Source organism: Elaeis guineensis, unplaced genomic scaffold (genome assembly GCF_000442705.2).
Source record: "Elaeis guineensis isolate ETL-2024a unplaced genomic scaffold, EG11 Super_Scaffold_1000123, whole genome shotgun sequence".
Lineage (NCBI taxonomy): Eukaryota > Viridiplantae > Streptophyta > Magnoliopsida > Arecales > Arecaceae > Elaeis > Elaeis guineensis.
In genome coordinates this window covers 506,246-512,290 of record NW_027332428.1, presented here as the reverse complement: position 1 = coordinate 512,290, position 6,045 = coordinate 506,246, and the positions used below count along the sequence as shown (strand labels likewise).

Genomic DNA, 6,045 nt, shown 5'->3' with positions numbered 1-6,045 from the left:
TTCAAGATCTTGCATAGTAATTGGATTGGCCATACAAACAAAATGATAATCTCACTGACACACTATCAATGAATCACCAGACACACGAATCACCGAACATTCACCAGACACACGAATCACCGAACATACCGTAAATACAGGCTTCTTAAGTTTTTTTTTCCTTTTTTTTTTTGTTTTGTTTTGTTTTTTTTTTTTTTGGTAAATGAAATAAAAGAAAGGGTTAAAAAAGGAAGCTGTGGCTTTTACCGATTATGTATCCCGTGAAGCACGGGATTGCTGCCGTCACCGGCGACGCCTTCGAGGGAGGAAGAAGAGGAGGAGAGGTTGGAGGCAGCAGAGGTCACCACAACACCGGGCTTGGAAGCAGCAGAGGTCGCCACAACGCCGGGCACGCCAAGACAGAGGTGGGAGACGAGGAGGAGGAAGAGGAAGAGGTTGGCCGGGAGATGGAGGAAGGGGTTTCGGCTGGGAAGGAAGGGGGCTGCAGTGGCGATGGCTGCGGATGGACTCGGCGGATGCGGAAGCTTTGAAAGGGCTTCGGCTGGGAAGAAGAGGCTCGGATGGACTCGACGGATGCCGGCGAAGGGGTTTCGGCCGGGAAGAAAAGAGGGCTTCGACCGGGAAGAAGGGGCTCAACGGGAAGAAGGGGCTCGACGGAGGCGGCCGGTGAGAAAGAGAGCTGCGATGGCTGCGGTGGCGACCGGGAAGAATGGTGACGCTGCTCGGATGGACTCGGTGGATGCCGGCGAAGGGGTTTCGGTCGGGAAGAAAAGAGGGCTTCGACCGGGAAGAAGGTGCTCGACGGGAAGAAGGGGCTCGACGGAGGCGATCGGTGAGAAAAAGAACTGCGATGGCTACGGTGGCGATCGGGAAGAATGGTGACCGGAAAGATGGCAGCAGTTTGCTGTGAAGAGAGGAAAAAAAATAATAAAAAAAAAACGAGGGCAGAGGTGGGCGGAGGGAAAAGAAGTTTTTTTTTTTTTTTTTTTTTTTTTTTTTTTTTTTTTTTTTTAAGAAGGGGAAGGAAGAAAGAATGGATCAGAATCCGGATGCTCTGATACCATGATGAAAAAGAGAATGAGATATTTATTTTTATTTTCTCCACACTTTATCAAAAGTATGTACAAAGATCTATAAATACAAATATGTAGACCCAAATATAGATAGTGAATAACAAGAATATGCCAAAGAATAACCAAGAATATGCTACAGAATAAATCCCTGGTCCTTTAATTAGATATTTTTTTTCCAATTAAGCTTAATCCTTCCAATACGGTTTTAATAGCTACATATCTTAAAATTTCTTTTCCTTCAATCACTGTTTTTCAGATTTTGCTTTATTTACAAATCTGTAATTCTATATGAGATTTCTAGGGTAATACTGACGTTCTTTATAATTGCCATCATGAAAAATAAGAAAGCTCATATGCATTACACTCTTTTGAAGTTCAATTATCTTTTTTCTTCCAAATGATAGTTTCATCGATCATCAGTCTTGTGAACAACAGGTGAAGCATAACCTTCTCAAGAGTCACATATTATCTATCTATATCACAAATGCACAAAAAATCTGATTAATCCTCTGCATAGTAAAAAAGGGAAAAAGAAATACTAGAATATACTATTAGAATTAGATACATAAACTAATTTTCATCCGTATTTTAGCTTACATCAAGATGAAGATGATTTTTCCTGCTAAGTGCTTCTTTTACCGAAAAAAGAAAAAAAGCAAACACTGTTCAAAAAGCAATTTTTGTGGCCTCATACGTGACTGCATAGGTGTATGTATTCCTGGCTGCCCTCCACAAAGCATCCGGGTGTTTGTATTCGTGACTGCGTATCCCGATCAGTTTCCAGAACCTTAGCAAACAACTTTCGTAGATTAGTCGACAAAAAATTGAGCTATGCCTCTAAGGTATAAGAGGTTAAAAACTGAGAGAATTTCCTTCTAAGAACTTGAATTGCTACTTATGCTACTTGAGTGTTCAGAACAAATTTTATTAATACATTTACAATTAAATTTACAAACCTTTAGAATTAATACCAGTGAAAATATTTTGAAGAGCATGAATAATCGGACATTAAATCCTTAAAACAGGTGCTTTTTTTTTGTTTTCAGTAAGTAAATTAATCAAATGAACAGTTATGTTTCATGGGGATTATTTCTTGATGTTTCCTGTTGAGAATTTGAATATGAGTGACTGATAGGATGCAGGTTCGTGTTTGTTATGGTTTGAGATGGTTGTGGATGGAGATCATGGTTGATTTATTCGGTAGATCCATCATACATAAGGATTTGAAGGAAGGACTTAAGAATAAGACATACATGAGAGGCCCTCTATGAGCCAAAAAACTTTTTCAATGAGGATGGATTATGAGGTCCCCTACTGACAAGATCCTGCCTGATGCTGTAAGGATGAGCATACTCGTGGGGCACAAATGGTAAGAATAAGATGACATGATGAGTTTATTGTTGTGCACAGACTTAATGGCTTTGAATGCACCACTTTGATCTCCAAAAATTTTCTTTTTATAGGAGCTTCATATATAAACTTTGAAAGGGACTCTTACCCTCTATTTAGTATAAAAGATGGATTAGAGGAAGGATGGATAGAGAAGGAAAGATACATAAGGGAGAGGGTGGATGGATCTTTCATCTATCTTCTTATATATTTAGTAAAATATTGAAGGATAAATAGAAATAATTTCCTCTTCCATTTAGTATAGAAGGAATGAAAGGAAAGATAATATTCATATAATATTTATATTAAATTATCTTTTGATAAAAATATTATTGTTATCAATTTATAATACCTATTTATACTAAAGAAGTAAAACAATATATTAACTTATAATTTTATAATTTATAATTATATAAAAATCATATAAAAAGTTAATTTAATTTAATAAATAATTTTATAAATTAATTATTAAAAATAAATCATATAATTAATTAATATATGATTAATTTAAATAGTTAATTAATATTGTACAAATAATTAATTAAAAATAGTAAATATGAATAGAGATATAGAAGATAATTCTAATTATTTAATTATAATTATGAAAATGATGCACTAAAATTAAAATAATTAGTAATAAGATTTAATAGTGTATCATTAATAGTATATATTAAATTATATATATATATATGTGTGTGTGTGTGTGTGTGTGTGTGTGTGTGTGTGTGTATAATTATGAAAATGATGCACTAAAATTAAAATAATTAGTAATAAGATTTAATAGTTTAATAGTATATATAAAATTATATATATATATATATATGTGTGTGTGTGTGTGTGTGTGTGTGTGTGTGAATGAAAAAGTAAAAAAGTATTATAGTTTGGCTAAAAACATTAATGAGGAAAAATTTTGTCAATGAAAGAATCTATCCCTCGATGCTCCATCCCCTCCTTTTCATCCATCTCCTCTTGAACTTTTTGAACAAAATGATGGATGGAGGCCACTCATCCTTCCTACCCCATCCATCCACCTTCTCATGATCTTAATCAAATATAGGGTTAAGCAACAAGGTTTTTGCATTATTACCCACTACCTCAGGATGATAGAACTTCTTCCATCATATTTATTTATCTAGCGAATGCAGAAATTTTCTTTCTGAAAAATTTCCTTGCTTTGGAATCTCATGACTACCCTATTTTATATTAATCCTTTGTTGCTGCAAAGCCCCCATCCTCACTATTAGCAGAAGGCATGACACGGGCTCCTTGCAGTGGTGCGGACCTAAGAGAGAAGTGCCAACTCTCCAGCTAACTCGTATGAGGAGACTAAACTGGGGACGATAATTTTTCATGTGAGTGTCTCGCAAGAACTCTTGCGAGTAACGGACCAACGATTTGGTCCGACAAGTCATTAACACGTTGGAATGGGGAGAAGGTTGCTCGTGTCTCTTCAGCAAACTAGTCTTCATGCACGTCTCCATCTGGGGACTTGTAGTCCACCAGTCTGCCTAGCTTGTCCCCTCTCTTCTGCACCTATTCTTGTTGATTTGAACACTGGTAGCTCCACCATTCTGCCAGTTTCAGCGTCAGATGCAGCAAATGGCACTACTGCTGCACATCCACGCAATAAATTTTCTGATGGTTCTCCACCCTTCACTCCCACTGCAGCAACTTTTATCAAGTATGGGGATTTAATATATGTGGGGAATTCCAAAGGCGAGATATTCATTGTAGATTCAAAGAACATCGGGGTACATGCAATAATTCCTATTTCTGGGGGTTCTGTGGTCAAGGATATTGATTTTAGTAGGAATGGGCAGTACCTGCTCACAAATTCAAACGACCGAGTCATCAGAGTCTATGAAAACCTTCTTCGTTGCAAAGGAACTTGAGGCAATGAGCAGCCTTGATAATGAATTTCAAGGGATTGAGAAGTTGAAAGTAGTGGGCTCAAAGTGCCTGCTTTTATTTCGGGAGTTTCAGGATGCGGTGACGAAGGTACAATGGAAAGCACCATGTTTTAGTGGTGATGGTGAGTGGGTAATAATTGGTGCTTCGGCTATCAAAGGAGAGCATAAATTGTACACATGGGACAGGGCTGGTTATCTTGTTAAAATCCTAGAAGGACCTAAAGAAGCTCTTATATATCTTGCCTGGCACCCTGTTCGTCCTTTGGTCGTCTCTGTTTCTGTTGCTGGTTTGGTGTATATTTGGGCCAAAGACTACACAGAAAATTTGAGTGCATTTGCTCCTGACTTCAAAGAACTCGGGGAGAATGAAGAAAATGTCGAAAGAGAAGATGAATTTGTTGTGAAGCCTGAGTCAGAGAAGGTAAGAATAACTTTCCCAATCGGGTGCCTTTCTTCTTACATATTTGAATTTATCTAAAATGCTTGTTTGCAGGGGAAAGAGTTGGACACCAATCGAGATGAGGAAGCTGATATTGTGATCACAGAGAAAGATTCAGCTTTTAGTGATTCTGAAGCATCACAGGATGAGCTGTGTTTCTTGCCTGCGATCCCTTCACCAGACATTCCTGAACAACAAGACAAATGGCTCGGAAGCTCATCGAAGTTGGAGGATAGCAATCATTCTGGCTCCCCATTTTCAATTGAAGCAGCACAGAATGGTCAGGCTATACTTGCGACTTCAAGTCCATTAGAAGGTAATGCGATTAACCTTTAGGTTGGAAAAGTGTTCTAATTTCTGTGGACATGAAATGGAACATGGTTGGACCTGATTTAAAATCTTTCTAAGAATCTATCAGGTTAAATGGGTTTGCTCTTTTGCGGTGGTGGGTAATTCGACTGCAGAAGAGGTGGTGGGAACCAGGAGCTTAAAGGGGAAGAGGAAGCCATCGGTCATGGGATTGGAGTTGCAGGCAGAGCTGGGCCGGAAACCGTCAACGAAAATCAAGCCCTCGGCCGAGCCGTCGAAATCCAAAAACAAAGATGGGGATGGGCTTGACACGAATGGCTTTGTACCCGAGGATGATGTAACCGATGAGTATCTATAGACAATTTTAATTGATTCCAATTCCATATTTAATTCTGGCATTTCTCATTTTTGTGTGCTGCTGTCGGTGATGAAAATTTCACAGTAAAGTGGAAGTTCTTTCTTGCTGAACTGAGCCCCTACTTGCTTACAACATTCCAAAGATCCAATATCGGTTCCCACCATGAGAAGATCTGCTCCCAGTCATGGAGATTTGTCATATAATGTTTGGTGTGACGTAAATTTTTACAAGTTGATGTTCTGTTTGGAAGCTTCGCTAGGGAAAGCCAAACCCCGCAATCAGCCATCGTTACAGCGTCACAGAGCCCGTAACCTAAACTGCAGCGAGGGACCTGAATGACATACTAGATGGCAAGTCATTGTACCAAAAAAGAGGGCAAGGCACTCAACTTCCTTTATGGTCAAAAGAATCACAGCTTACAACATTCTCCAGTTTCTTTTTTTAAAAAAAAAATCGTACAAATTTTAATGATTATTTATAACTAATTTAAGAAATCTGCATTAAAAAATAATTATGCTATTTTGTGAATTGGGATTCGCCCTAATTGTCGCATCTTTTGTTTAGCAA

At 38.2% G+C, this 6,045-nt stretch overlaps 1 pseudogene; it reads left to right on the top strand.

Moving 5' to 3' along the window:
* The first annotated feature begins 573 nt into the window (after positions 1-573).
* Positions 574-5,631, top strand: LOC140854558 (protein RBL-like; annotated as a pseudogene).
* Positions 5,632-6,045: the final 414 nt, after the last annotated feature.